We start from the raw sequence: 16810 nt of genomic DNA on the forward strand, positions 1-16810 counted from the left end.
GTCGCTTCAGTCGTGTCCGACTCTGTGCGACCCCATAGACGGCAGCCCACCAGGCTCCGCCGTCCCTGGGATTCTCCAGGCAAGAACACTGGAGTGGGTTGCCATTTCCTTCTCCAGTGCGTGAAAGGGAAGAGTGAAAGTGAAGTCGCTCAATCGTGTCCGACTCTTAGCGACCCCATGGACTGTAGCCTACCAGGCTCCTCCGTCCATGGGATTTTCCAGGCAAGAGTACTGGAGTGGGGTGCCATTGCCTTCTCCGTTGCTCATCCTAGCCCCAGGCTATTTCTCCCCTGTGATGCCAGTTGGCTAAGAAGTTTTCCTATCCCTTCTGCTGACTCTCTTACTGAGCCTATAAGTCTCAGATTACTTGTGGCTTCTGCAAAACATCTCAGGCCACCCCCAAGTTGGTCGATGCTTCTTCCCAATGCTACATTGATACCCCTTATGCATTTCTATGGTTGTACTCCTTCTCAATGCTACATTGATACCCCTATGCTTTTCTATGGTTGTACTCCTTCCCAATGCTACATTGATACCCCTATGCATTTCTGTGGTTGTACTCGGCCATGCTTCATTAAAGCCCTTGGATTTCATGGTGGTTTGTCCCAATACTGTAAGCTCCTAAGAGTGGTTTTGGTCTCCTATTTACCTTTGTGTCCACTGGGTGGAACATAACACTGGGCATATAATAAATGTTCAGTAAATATCTGAATCAATAGATGGATGAATGAACAAATATCACATTTAAGGATCCTGATGACACTAATCTTTTCTTAATTGAAGGATAATTGCTTTACAGTATTTTGTTGGCTCTGCTATACACCAACATGAATCAACCATAAGGATACATCTGTCCCCTCCTTCTTGAAACTCCCTTTCACCTCCCACCTGATCCCACCCCTCTAGATTGTCACAGAGCCCCGGTTTGAATTCCCAGGGTCACATAGCAAATTCCCACTCACAATCTATTTTACACATGGGAATGTACATGTTTACATGCTACTCTATCTATTCATCCCACCCTCTCCATCCCCCTGCCGTGTCCACAAGTCTGTTCTCTATGTCTGTGTCTCCACTGCTGCCCTGCATATAGGTTCATCAGTACCTTCTTTCTAGATTTAATGATCCTGATAATACCACCTTGAAACTTGTTATCAATGAAATAAAGTTTATCAAACACAAAATAATTTTTGAAACCCATAAATTGTTCACCATAACTTTATTAATGTACACTACTGTATTTTTTTATTCAGTTCAGTTCAGTTCAGTTGCTCAGTCATGTTGGCTCTTTGTGACCCCATAGACTGCAGCACGCCAGGCCTCCCTGTCCATCACCAACTCCAGGAGTTTACTCAAATTCATGTGCATTGAGTCAGTGATGACATCCAACCATCTCATCCTCTGTCATCCCCTTCTCCCGCCCTCAATCTTTCCCAGCATCAGGGTCTTTTCCAATGAATCCGTTCTTCATATCAAGTGGCCAAAGTATTGGAGTTTCAGCTTCAGCACAAGTCCTTCCAATGAATATTCAGGACTGATTTCCTTTAGGATGGACTGGTTGGATCTCGTTGCTGTCCAAGTGACTCTCAAGAGTCTTCTCTAATACCACAGTTCGAAAGCATCAATTCTTCGGCACTTGGTTTTTTTTATAGTCCAACTCTCACATCCATACATGACTACTGGAAAAACCATAGCTTTGATTAGATGGACCTTTGTTGGCAAAGTAAATGTCTCTGCTTTTTAATAAGCTGTTTAGGTTGGTCATAACTTCCCTTCCAAGGAGCAAGCGTTTTTTAATTTCATGGCTGCAATCACCATCTTCAGTGATTTTGGAGGCCAAGAAAATAAAGTCACTCACTTTCCCCACCTATTTGCCATGAAGTGATGGAACCAGATGCCATGATCTTAGTTTTCTGAATGTTGAGCTTTAAGCCAACTTTTTCACTCTCCTCTTTCAATTTCACCAAGAGGCTCTTTAGTTCTTCTTCACTTTAGCCATAAGGGTGGTGTCATCTGCATATCTGAGGTTATTGATATTTCTCCCAGCAATCTTGATTCCAGCTTGTGCTTCATCCAGCCCAGCATTTCACATGATGTACTCTGCATAGAAGTTAAATAAGCAGGGTGATAATATACAGCTTTGATGTACTCCTTTCCTGATACAAATTAATCAACTTTGGAAGAGATCCTGATGCTGGGAAAGACTGAGAGCTGGAGGAGAAGGGGGCAACAGAGGATGTGATGATTGGATGGCATCATTAACTCAATGGACATGAGTTTGAGCAAACTCTGGGAGATAGTGAAGGACAGGGAGGCCTGCTGTGTTGCAGTCCATGGGGTCGCAAAGAGTTGGACACGACTGAGTGACTGAACAACAACAATACATTGATATTCTTACAGTGATTCAGTCATAAAGAATCCATCTGTCAATGTAGGAGATGGGGGTTCAATTCCTGGGACAGGAAGATCCCTGGAAGAAGGAAATGGTAACTCACTCCAGTATTCTTGCCAGGAAAATGCCATGGAGAGAGGAGCCTGGCAGGCTACAGTTCATAGGGTCGCAAAAGAGTTGGATATGACTTAGCGACTGAATAACAACAGTAATTCTTATGAAGAGGCTTACTGCCCACATCATGTCACTATGTTTACAGAGTCTCAAAGAAAGATACTGTGGACAAGGTCACATGTCCCTTCTCTGAGAGAGTTTGATAAATCACAGTGCTCTCAGAGCAGAGATAGTATTATAAAATATTATTGGGACTGGAATGATGGATCCAAATTAAGGGCAACATCAATTTCTATTTAGTTAGATAACAAATTTCAACAACATGTGCTGCTGTGTCAATTCACATGCCATTAAAAAAAGAAGAGTGATTTTCAAAGTTTCATTTTATTAGTTTAGTTTTATTACTGAAAAATATGAAAAATGTTTTAACCTAGTATGGAGATCTAGACAAAGTAGTCCCATTTATCTCAACATTTCTAGCAAATGTGCTTGTGTCTCAGGCTACTTTACAAAAATATGTAGCAATGTGAATTACATTCAAGAAATAAACCAAAAAGATGAGAGATGCATGGACAATCTCCCTCATGATTGGGGCTCATTATTAGGACATGATATCAGCAACTTAATAAAAGTCTACTGGGGCTCATTTTCAAGGAGCCTCAAATATTTTACCACTTTAAAATATAATCAACAATGTGAAAGAGATCAGGGAAAATAAATACTGATTGGAGCCATAAGATTGAATTCCATCTTCAAGTATCTTATTTGTTAGCTACGTCCTACATAAGTTATTTTTTCAAGTGGCAAAGGAAAAGCCAATTTGGTCAATGCAGGCATCACAGTGTTGGTGTTTAAAGGAAAAGTATGTCAGTGCCTTAGTTATCTAGGCAATTGCCTCAATATCATACACATTTCTATCTGCTGAGATGTGTCCCTACAGCTTGTGCATCTAAGACTGAAGCCGCAGGCCATTTGTATCCAGTCCACTGTAGGGCCAGGCCAGGGACCAGGAGCCGGGAAGAGCTGAGAATATTTCCTTGTCAACGTGAGGGAGATACGGTAGAGCACTATGAAGAGTATGACTAGGAGGGGTTTTCTCCCGTACTTCGTATGGGGGTTTGTAATTGCTGGATTGAGTTGTTTACCTTACTTGGTCATTTAAAGGATGCTGTCTTACAGTTTCTCAATCATTTAAAGAGTGTTGTCTTATCATAAATCATATTTACTTAGGACCAGTAACATATGGGCTTCCCAAGTGGCCCACTGGTAAAGAACCTGCCTACCAATACGGGAGACACCAGACATGTGGTTTGATCACTGGACTGGGAAGATCCCCTGGAGTAAGAAATGGCAACCCACTCCAGTATTCTTGCCTGGAAAAATTCCATGGACAGAGGAGCCTGGCAGGCTACAGTCCATGGGGATGCAAAGAATCAAACACGACTGAGCATGCACACATGCACGCAGTAACATATGGGCTTTTTAGGATTTTCCTTTTGAGCCAGATAAACACATTATTTTGTAATGACGAACACTGGATCATGCCATCCTATAAAAAGAAACAGACCTTAGAGAAAAAGGAATGAAAAACAGCATTGTTTGGGTATAGAATTCCCAATGACTGTATACATAGTGATTGGAACATGTTCATTAAATATAATCATGGTATAATCTGTTTCTTAATGAAATATTAGAGGAAGGCACTAAATAAAAGAATAATGAGTAAGATGAGAGGGAATGTTATTTAGGTTTTATCTGCATAATCAAAGAAACAGAACTCCTTTTTACATGAGAGAACTGCAGATAACCAAGTACAAAATTACCAAAATAATATTCTGACTTTTTTTTTGGCTACTTGCAAAAAATGACTGATTTGTTTAATTTCAGCAAAGCAACCACTCTTAAGGTTTGTATTTCTCTTTTGTAAAGAGGAGAGCAGTAGAACATAACTCACCAAACCAATTGGAATGAATCACGAACTGCACAGATATTGTTAAAAATGAAAAACTATTGCATCTAAGTGAATAATATAAAAGCTGAATCATCTAGTACAGTTATAGTGGCAAGCTTTAACACAGTTATAAAGGTAATGAATTTCCTTTTATTTTGTTAAAAACAAAACAAAAATATAGAAGTTGTATATAAAAAAATTCTTTTTAATTGTATAGATGTTCTTGTGAAACATAATTAAGTCTACCTTTTTTTAAAGTTTCATGGTTGGAGAAGATTTTATTAAGAAAAAATCAAACAAAACAGAACATTTCAAAAAATAAAAATCATTCCCAAAGTCTCAATATCGAGATCCTATCACTATTTTCAGTAACATGTATATAAAATGCTAAGCATATCTGTAAAAAAAAAAAAAAAAGATATCATAGTAATGAACTACAAGAAATAAACTGCAACTAACTTTTTTCTCACTTGATACTATATAAAGGCCTTATTTTAAAATCAATGCAAATAGGCCTATCTGCTTTTCTTTAGACTGTTAGTGTGATACCCATAGTAATTTATTTAACTTGTGTCCTCTTAATGGAACACTTAGTTGAGTTCAATATATTGCTATCACCTAATAATGTTATAGTAGATATCTTACTGTATGCTTACATTGCATGTACATTTAAAATTTTGAAAATTGTCAAATCAGCAACATATGTCATCACTGAGAATTTTTACTTTAAGCTTTGCAAATTTATAGGCAAAAGAAATGTCATGTTTTTTATCTACATTTATTATTGGGACATCAAATGGTCTTTTCAGATAATGTCAGTAATCCTTCTGCCAAATTTTCTATCATTCCAGTCATTATTTTATAGGAACTTTTTATGTATTACAGATTTATATGTTATATATCATTTATGTAATGCATGAAATCCTCTGGGGAAAGTCATGAAATCCTATGAAGGAAATACTATTATGGACTAAATGTATGTCTCCCTCAAAATTCACATGGTGAAGCCCTAACCCTTCATGTGGCTGCACTTTGAGTAAATAAGTAAGTAATTACAGTTAAATAAGGTCAAATGGGTGGGGCTCTGATTCCACTGAAGTAATGTCCTTCTAAGTAGAGATACCAGAGAATTCAATCTCTGTGCGCATGCACCAAGGTAAGGGCATGTGAGGACAGAGTGAGAAGGTAACTGTCTGCAAGCCAGGAAGACAGCCCTCACGGAAGACTAAACTGACCAGAACCTTGATGTTGAAATTCTAGCCTCCAAAACTATAAGAAAATAAATTCATAGTGTTTAAGCTACCTGCATGTGTGCTCAGTCAGGTCCAACTCTTTGTTACCCCGTGGACTATAGCCCACCAGTTTCCTTTGTCCATGAGAGTTTCTAGGCAAGAATACTGGACTGGGCTGCCATTTCCTACTCCATTAAGCTACTTAGTATATCATATTTTGACCAGGATTTGCTATTTTGATCATCTCAAACCACTGAGATCTTCTGGATCAGAATTCAGTTACAAATTGGTGAGCATATTAGCTTTCTGTGCTGCATAACACACTATTAACAAACTTGGCAGTTTAAAACCACACTCATTTATTCTCTCATGGTTTCCATAGGTCAGAAGTCCAGTCACAGCTTACCTGGGTTCTCCATTTCAGGATCTGACCCAGTCAAGTCCAGGTATCACCCATAGCTGTGTTCCCATTAGAGACTCCAATGGAGAAAGACATGCATCCACTCTCAAGGTGTTAGTATTATTTGTCTCCTTGCAGCTACAGGACTGAGGTTTTTGTTTTCTTTCTTTCTGTCAACCCAAGGTCATTCTCAATTCCAGAAGCCACCCTTCTCACTATACGGAAGTTTAATTCTTCAAAACAGTGATGGAGAGAGAGTGTGTTCCACCTCAATGGGAGCTCAGTCCTCCCTTTAAGAGCTTTTATCTGATTAAGACTGGCCCACCCAGGAATATCTGCCTTAATATCTGATTAACTTGAAGTCAACTATTTGACACTTTAATTTTACCTGCAATAATCTCTTCACCTTTTCTATATTCTATTGGCCAGAAGCAAGTCTCAGTTCCCTCCTACACTTAAGGGGGGATTTCATGAGGCATGAACACCAAGGCAGGAATCATGGGGATGCTCTAGAGTCTGTCCCTCAAACTGAGTATTTTGAGTTTTCCTTTGACTATAAAATCCTTGTTTCTTCCCACTAACTTTTGTCTATCTGTACTGTGAAAATTTAGAGACAGAGAAGATGAGTGGTCACTCAGGAGCTAAGGAGGAAGAATAGAAAGGATATAACAAGAGGAAAAGAGAGGCGATTGGAGAAGGAGAGAGCTACCCATGCAGGGTTAAGTAAAGAGTCATGTGGGAACAATGGCTTTATATGAAAGAAAAAGAACTGAGTTTTACCTCTCTCCTGTCCTATATCCAGCCTGTCTTACTATGTGAGAAAATTACACAAGTTTTTCTCAATTTTATTTTTCCTCTATGCTAATAAGAGACCCAGTTTCTCTTGCCAATGACAGCACTGTCATGGTGCTTCTTGCCTATCCTTCACACTTCAGCTTGAGGTAGGCTGGGATCTGCAACCCTTTACTAGAGTGCTTGCACCTGGACGGAAGTCTCTTTGAGGAACAGAACAGAAATTCTAACAGGACTGAAAATAACAACACACAGGGGTAGTTGGGTCAATTTATGAACAATAAGATACAAAAAGGCCAAAAGCCAGCTGCCACTTTTGAAGTGCTGGGAGCAAAAGCAGAGTAATACGCATGATCCCTGCACACAGCCCCACCAAGCGGGTGTCAGACCACCTACACCACTCCTCCAGCCCGACCCCCAGGTGTGCCCCATCCTCACTCTATTTAAGGAACCAACTTGCCTCCTCTTTGGGTAGTAAGCAAGGGTACCTGTTACTCGCAGAGCAAGTCCCAATAAAGCCTTGACTAAACTTCTCGTCTGGCCTGTTATCAATTTCCATTGATTAAATAGTTCAAGAACCCAGGTCGGTATCAAGCTGAAATGAGAAGTTACACTCTCTAGAATCAGTATGTTTCTTCCACACTTATGACTAGAAGGATGGGCCTCATACATATAAATCAGAGTTCACCTGGGTCTCCCAGTCTCTTGAGATTAGTACCAATTCCTGAAGGTACATCTTGGGGTAACAGAGAAATTTCTCCAATGTCTGCACAGACAGCAAATGCTTTATTCTCAGGTCCTCTCTGCCTGAGGCTCCACTGAACTTTCCGAGATTCAGTCTCCTTTCACATCATTCTCTGCAAGTCCCTCTTCACACAGCAACCTGAGCTTACCAAAGTCAACGGTAGTTTTAAAGAAAGAGGCAATGTTTGAAGAGTGTGTTTACATGACAGGAAGTTACACAATTTGGTATTAAACATGAAAAACCTTTTTAAATGTGTGCTAGCTCCCCTTAATCTCATCCCTCTCCCCTGCCAGTCCTCACAGAAAATAAGTTCATTGGATCCCTTTTTTCCAAGTCTCTTCATTCATTTATATCTCCCCACCTCTTTTCCAATCAGAAAGAAAAAGACAAAAGAATCAAAAAGTCATCAGACAATGGAGAAACAGATATAGAAAATAGACTTATGGACACAGGGAGAGGGGAGGAGAGGGTGAGATGTATGGAGAGAGTAACATGGAAACTTACATTATCATATGTAAAATAGACACCAACAGGAATTTGCTGTATTGCTCAGGAAACTCAAACAAGAGCTTTGTATCAACCTAGAGGGGTGGGGTGGGGAGGGAACTGGGAGGGAGGTTCAAAAGGGAGGGGGTATATGTATACCTATGGCTGATTCATGTTGAGGTTTGACAGAAAACAGCAAAATTCTGTAAAGCAATTATCCTTCAATTAAAAAATAAATTAATTAAAAAATATATTTTTAAGTTATCAGATTTCCTCCTGTTGAGTAGCTCTTGATGGTGATTGGGTGCTCTGGACACTCATGTCCTATGATTTCCCCTCCTAGCTCAAGCCATCTACCAGGATGTTTCCCTCAGAATATCTCCTTCCCTCAATGGAAACCTCATCCTTGCTGTCAAAATAATAAAAGTTCCATATTGGTGGCCCATTTACAGTCTTCCTAGGCCAGAGCTCTTGGAAGATGCTTACTCAATTTGTCCTACTCATCTTAGGAACATCCAGTTCCCAGTCTGTGTCCAACAAGCTTTCTATATATGTGTGTTCTTGCAACCATCATAGGAAAAATATGTTGCATGCAAGTTCACACAGTAATACTATATTAGTGTAGCCTGGTTCCATATTAACTTGCAGGAACTTATATTTCCTTCAGTGTTTACAGGACTTAAAGAACATGGAACTTCAAAAAAATAAAGGAAAAAAAAAAACAGCATCATATTATACCATAGCCCACACTCCCAGACCTACAATATTCAATACAACACATTGTGTATGGCATGCTGCATCTCAGAACACACCATCTATATAACACATCTATAAACTCCCACTGAGTCACATGCTACCTTGAACATCACACCCCATAACCTCCATCATCCTAACACACCACACTGTACCACAGAGCACAGTACACACTACACTATCATCCACAATAGTCCATATTACCCAACCACACAACACACTATGCCACTTCCAACACACGCCCCCACACTAACCGTCACAACATACCACACACCACATCAACCTATCCCACACCAAACACACAAACATAAATTATTCAAACGCTGTGCATTTGGCACTGGCTCAACACTAAGTCAAAAACAAAAGGAAACGCTAACCTTTAAGGCTATCTCATTCTTCTACCGCTTCATATTAGAATATGACCTAAATAAAAATTAGTGTGGACCTCAGGGACAGATTTTTATGTCCATACTTATAAAATACATGAATGCTTAGAATGAAAACTAGCTATGTAAACAAGCCAGAAAACTGCAATGGGAGAGGAAAAAAGTTAAGCTGAATCCAGGTCATTTGTGGGTGATCAGAGTGACTTTTAAGATCATGTGTTCATTTGTCCCCCAGTCACTCTTCTCAGACCAGAGAGTACTTATCCAATATATTGTAAATATTACTTTGCTTCTCTTGTTTTCCAACCCACTCGATGAGGACAGGAATCAAATGTTTTGCCCAGAAATTTTTCCAGCACTTGACATACAGTAGGCATTCACATAGTTTTTATTGATTCACAACTTTGAAGAGAGGGATTAATTTGTTATTGAAGTTATAAAAATATAATTTTGAGATGTATCTATTCTAAATTAAATAATATTGTTAGGGGATTTTCAAGCCTCTTTCAAGCCCCTGCTTATTCATTTATTTTCATCCCATTCAAATTTCATGGGAAATTTTAGGGCATTCAGTTTCAAACAGAGTTGTGTAACAGATTTCAAATTAAATAAAAGTAGCTTTCTCTGTGATTTAAAAATGGATAAGTTTCTAATCAATTATGCATATAGTTCACTTGGCTTGTCCTTCATAGTGTAGAATTTCTAATGGTGTTTAAAGTTGGGAAAACCATGAACAGCCTCTCTACCATATGCTATCGTTTTCTTTAATTACAGTCCTATTTAGTTTCTTAATGAAGTAAAAATAAAATCCAATATATAAATGTTATGACATTTAGGGATATCTAATTCATGTTCTCATCCTGTGATTGATTTTCTTAATGAAGAATTAGAGTGGGTTAAGTCCTTTAAAACCAAATATATTCTAACCTACCTCAACATATCAGTTTCCAAATAATTGTATTTATATTTTCAAAGCCATTCAAATATAGTATCTTACAGCTCCTATGAGGCCATCTTTCTAAGCACAGGTATCCTCATGAAAAAGAAATCAATGTAATTTATCATGCACTTGAATTTGAAAAAAGACCAGTCCAAACTGCATATCAACTCTAAAGGCAACTATACCAATTCTTATTTATCACAAAAATATTTTTTTCTGTCACCTCATTCCATTCATCTTTAGGAGTCAGTGAATGGAAAATGAGATATTAAATGTTACAAATAAAGTATCTTTGATAAATTGCAAGATTTGAAGTTTACATTTCCTAGTATTAAATAGTGATTATAACTATTTTAGTTTGAGTACTGTGTATCAGACTAGGTTTCTGAAATTTTGCACTTAAGAACATTTCAAAGAACCATAGTTTGAAAATATCTGAATACACAAGATGAAGATGAAGTAAATCGCTTTTTTGTTTTGTTCCTCTTGATGTAACTTTTTAAAATCTCCCTGAGAATGGCAAGTGAAACTGACTAGCATACATGTTTTTACTTCAATATATTATGCCATAATATACATGTCAATAGAAGTATTGCACAGAATTCTACAATTTTTCCCTGTGATTCATGTCCTTGTATAGCCTCTTCTATTGAAAGTGGGAGGTATATGACAGAATATGATTAGGTTGTATTATATGGCACAATTGACTTTTAAAAAACGATACGATCCTCTCTGGATCTGACCTAATCAGATGAGTCCTAAAAATAGACAAGGTTCTTCCTGGAGAAAAATATTTAAAACACATGAGGGAAAACTGAGAGTCTCTGCTGGTGGCTTTGAAGATGGAGGCAGCCACATGGCAAGTTAACTCAAATGTACCAAAGCCTAAAAGAAAGAATAAAAACTATAAAAAAATAAAAAATAATACATAGGAGAAAAAACATCTATAATTGGGTTTATGCAAAACTCTTTTAGATACAACATGAGAAACACCATTCATAAATGATAAAATGAATAAATTGGACTTTATCAAAATTTAAGACCTTTATGTTTTAAAAGATACCAATTAGATAATCTAAAAACAGGGATCAGATTAGTAGAAATTATTTGCAAGATGAATATCTCATATAAGACTTGTATCAAAAACTACAAAGAATTCTTAAAACCAAGAAATATGAAAACCTGATTAAAAATGAAAAAAAAGTTGTAGAATTGATATTTTACCCCCCAAAAAAGACAGATTAATGATTAATAAGCATTACGTTAAGTGGAAAAAGTCAGGCATGAAGACAATACATTATACATTTCCATTTACAGGAAATGTTTCCACACATAGGAAATATCTAGAAAAGGAAAATCTACAGAGACGTAAGCAGATTCTTTTTTGCCTAGAACTCGGTGTGAAAACTGAAATTGACTCCAAATGGACACAAGGAAACTTTGGGGGGAGATGGAAATATGCAATTATGAAACTATCTGCAAAACTCTGTAAATCTGACAAAAAAAATATTGTACACTTAAAATGGGTAAAGTTTATGGTATGTGAATTTATTGTTATTCAGTCGCTACATCATATCCGACTCTTTGCGAACCCACAGATTGCAGTACACCAGGCTCCTCTGTCCTCCACTATCTCCCAAAGTTTGCTCAAATTCATGTCCATTGAGTCAGTATGCTATTTATTTCATCCTCTGCTGCTCCCTTCTCCTTTTGCCTTCGATGTGAATTATACCTCAATAATACTGCTTCAGAAAAAAATCACACAGGTAGTAGATATTACACAAACAGTAACTTGCAAATGTTGGCATTTCTGTCCTCACAACCAAGGCTATGCTACACGGTTTCCATAAATATACCAAGGTCCATGAGATGTACTTTTGGCCTTGAAGTCTCTAAAGTGTTTTCCTGTGGCTGACACATTTTGCATTTCTTCTGCTTGTCACAATTACCAACACAGTTAGGATATGTAGATGAAAGCGTACTGTACTTTTCGGTCACAGTGTTAACAATACCATTTAGGGGTATGGTGCACATGCTTAAAGACTGATTCCTGGCTAATAGCCTGGGGTGGGAGGAGAACATTACATATTGAATTAGACTGACAGTGAAACCTTTATTATTAATATAGGCAGAAACTTACACTGATAATCATGCCAATGAAAAGAGTCAGTTAAGTTCATTGATCCAAAATACAACATGACTTTTTGCAAATACATGTATATATTTGCAAAGAAAGAAATCTGAAGTATTTCCTTCTCTTGAGGGATACTATCAATAATAAAATATTGTCAGTAGTTTATCAACGGAAGTATCAATTAGACATGCCTTAGAGAATTTGCTAGAAGTTTCTCTTTGCCTCTGACATTAAGCAGGCAAACTCTGACTATTCTGCTTCTAGCTTATGCTGAAAATACAAATTAGGTCTGATTGAATAACAGTAAATTGGAAAGCTTAGTTTATAGCTTTCAAAATCATATTTAGCCCTGTTAATGTGTCCCTAGGGCAAATTCCCTTCAGGGTATATTAAATTTATATGGTAGTAAATAATGACTTGTGAATTGCAAGCTATGTGTATTAGCAATAGGGAAAAAAGTAGACATAATATTGAAATCACATTACATGAGATGTGTTTCCTGTATTTTCAGAAACTAGTATCATTTTTTCTTAATTCCATGGGTAATGAAACACTTGAATCCTTATAAACCAACTGCCTATGTTTATCTGAAACCTGCTCTTTAAAAGCAGAAATTCCTATAGGACATGTGTTTTTCAGTTTTTTCATTTTAATATTTTCCCTTAAATTGACTCATATTAATGACCAAAAGACAATGCAGCAAAATATCATGTACAATAATTGATAGCAAAACATTAAGTTGAATTAGAATTACTATATTTCACTAACAGATTTCAAATGTAAATTGGTTTGTTAAAGATAAAATTTTGTTTCCCACCTCAAAATAAACCAATTTTGAAAAAAAAGTGGTGAATATTTTAGTAGTGCATAATTATACCTCACAATTGATAAACTTGATAAAAAATGTTACAGACTATATAAAATTTGGCTGATAGTATATGATAGCAAAATGTAGAAAAGAGTAAAATATATTAGATTTCTATTATGTTGTTAGATGACAATAAGTTTTCTGGAGTCTAGAACTAGGACTTTGTTTCAAAAACAATTTCTCTTGAAATGATGTGTAAATGTATTATATAAAGCAAGGACTTCATCTGTCTTTATCTTCTCTTCTTTGTCTGAAGTAACATCTTTTTCAAAGATTTTTATTTTCAAGTTCTTTATGTGGATATGAATTAGATCTATTAAAGTATTAATTACAAAAGATTAGACTACTGAGCAATTATTTTCTCACTCCTCATTTGATCTGGGTTTTGTTACAGGCAAATAGTAAAATTACTCTGACTGTATCTCTTAATGTTGGTCTCCTGATTATACGCAATGGCTAACCCAAAATGTTTTGCTTTAACAAGGGGAACAATTTCCTTTTGCATGACAAGGAACTATAATCTGTGAGCAGATAAATCATGAAAGAAACTATTGGGGGCATTTGTTAGAAAGTGGTGATAAAACCTGCCTGTAGTGCTATTGGCCTCAGAACTGAAGTATCCTTGAAATATATATTCATACTCAATAATAAAAGTATACAGGATAAGTATGGATCTTGACCTAAAGAGTCGCTGTGCAGGCTATAGATAGGTATTGTGCGTTCAGCCTAACTGATGTTCTTGCTGCTGCCACTGTTCTAAACTGCAATTACAAGACCTATAAAATAGAGAGACTTACTGATGTTCAAATTATCCTTCAGCTCAAAATTTTTTTAAGAAATTTAATTCATTTTGTTTTAAACACAGTCATAAAATTGAGTAGACATAAACCAGAAGTTTGAATAACAGGGAAGGGTTGATGAAAACTTTCATGAGTCACAGAAGACCTGTGTCTCACAGTTTTAACTATAAGAACTTAAAAACTACATGTTTATGTATTTGTTTAATAAATAATTTTGTATAACTACTGCTATACATAAATAAATAAGAACTCCAGTTTGGAAAATGGCCAACCTCACCCTTGAGAACAACCTTCTAATTGAGAACAATTAGAAAACCGCAAGAAAAAAGTTAATAAATTGTGTGTGAAGGCATCAAAGAATTAAGGAGATAGTAAAAAAATTAAAGGGTGGAAGCCCAGCATAAGAAACTCAGTGAGATAAATCCAAAATTAAAGTCCATATTTACCATAGAAATTGATGTTGATTTTAGAAGTGCCTAAAACAAGACTTCTGACAGATTTACAAGTTTAGGAGTATGAAAAAACAATTAAGGAACTTCCAAGTAGAGAAGAGCTTGGTAAATCACAAAGGTTTATCCAATAAGAGAAGGATATTAAGAAGCAGAGACACTACTTTGCCAACAAAGGTCCATCTAGCCAAAGCTATGGTTTTTGCAGTAGTCATGTATAAATGTGAGAGTTGGACTATAAAGAAAGTTGAGCACCAAAGAATTGGTGCTTTTGAACTATGGTGTTTGATAAGACTCTTGAGAGTCCTTTGGACTGCAATGAGATCCAACCAGCCTATCCTAAAGGAGATCAGTCCTGGGTGTTCATTGGAAGGACTGATGTTGAAGCTGAAATTCCAATACTTTGGCCACCTGATGCAAATAACTGACTCATTGGAGAAGACCCTGATGCTGGGAAAGATTGAAAGCGGGAGGAGAAGGGGGCGACAGAGGATGAGATGGTTGGATGGCATCACCAACTCGAGGGACATGAGTTTGAGTAAGCTCCAGGAGTTGGTGATGGACAGGGAGGCCTGGTGTGCTGCATGCAGTACATGGGGTCGTAAAGAATCAGACACGACTGAGCAACTGAACTGAACTGAACTGAAGCTAGAGATACATCAGCCTTCATTGGATCAATGATTCCTTGTGATGCTATCTTTCATTCAAAGCAAACTTAAAACCTCTCTGGAGAAAGAGTATATTTTTCTATGGTGCAAATTAATTTGACAACTTCTTATTCACAATATACATCACTAGGTGTTTTGCGTGTGTGTGTGCTAAGTACTTCAATCATGCCTGACTCTTTGAGACCCTATGGATTGTAGTCAGCCAAGCTCCTCCATCCATGGGATTCTCCAGGCAAGAACACTGAAGTGGGTTGCCACGCCCTCCTCCTGGGGATCTTCCCGACCCAAGGATCAAACTCTACTGGATATTTTAAAAAGTCACTATTAGCAGATGATACTAAGTGAGTTCGACTGTGAAGAAAGCTGAGTGCTGAAGAATTGATACTTTTGAACTGTGGTGTTGGAGAAGATTCTTGAGAGTCCCTTGGACTGCAAGGAGATCCAACCAGTCCATCCTAAAGGAGATCGGTCCTGGGTGTTCATTGGAAGGACTGATGCTGAAGCTGAAACTCCAATACTTTGGCCACCTCATGCGAAGAGCTGACTCATTGGAAAAGACCCTGATGCTGGTAAAGATTGAGGGTTGGAGAAGGGGACGACAGAGGATGAGATGGCTGAATGGCATCACCGACTCAATGGACATGAGCTTGGGTAAACTCCGGGAGTTGGTGATGGACAGGGAGGGCTGGCGTGCTGTGATTCATGCGGTCACAAAGAGTCGGACACGACTGAGCAACTGAACTGAACTGAACTGAACTGAACTAAGTGACAAAATCAAGAAAGCAACAGAGAATAACAACAAATCTCCACAGGACTCAGGTAATGAAATTATCATGAATTTTAAAATAACTGCATCATATGTTTAAAGAGGTAAAATCAGGTCAAAAACTTTTGCGTAGAACAATACAAAAGAGGAAGCACTCCTAAGATGGCAGAGGAATAGGACAGGGAGACCACTTTCTCCCCCACAGATTCATCGAAAGAACACTTAAACGCTGAGCAAATTCCACGAAACAACTTCTGAATGCTGGCAGAGGACATCAGGCACCCAGAAAGGCACCCCATTGTTTTCAGAAGGAGGTAGGACAAAATATAAAAGACAAAAAGAGAGGCAAAACAGGTAGAAATGGAGATCCGTCCTGGGAAGGGAGTCTTAAAAAAGAGAGAAATTTCAAAATAACAGGAAACACTTTCTCCTGCAGGTCTGTGGCGAGCCTTGGAATCTCAGAGGGCAAAATAACCAGGAGGAAAAATAAATAAATAATTAAAACCCACAGATTACGTACCTAACAGCAACTCCCAGCGGAGCAGCAGCCCAGACGCGCGCAACCCACTAGCAAGCAGGGGCTGGACAAGGAGAGGCGGGCTGCTTTGCTTTGGGTAAGGACTGGGCCTGAATGCCCCCAGGGCAATCTGAGGGAACTAGCTTGAGACAGCAACCCAGACTGTGGGATAGCTATCCTGCGAAAAGCCTTAACCTAAGACACCACCAGGCCTGCTCAAAGAACAAAGACCTGAGCAGAGCTGGCCAGCTGCAGACTGGCCCATTCCCCACGGGAGACAGGCAGGCGAGGGCAGCCAGAGCTGGAAGGGTGCAATCACGGCCCCAGAGAGGCATCCTATACCAAACTGCAAGCAGACCTCGTTGCTAACCAAGACTTCTTGGGATTCTGGATGGTCGACACCCACCAGGAGGGTCA

The sequence above is a fragment of the Giraffa tippelskirchi genome, chromosome 7, assembly GCF_054371585.1.
Source record: "Giraffa tippelskirchi isolate mGirTip1 chromosome 7, T2T-mGirTip1v1.2.pri, whole genome shotgun sequence".
Lineage (NCBI taxonomy): Eukaryota > Metazoa > Chordata > Mammalia > Artiodactyla > Giraffidae > Giraffa > Giraffa tippelskirchi.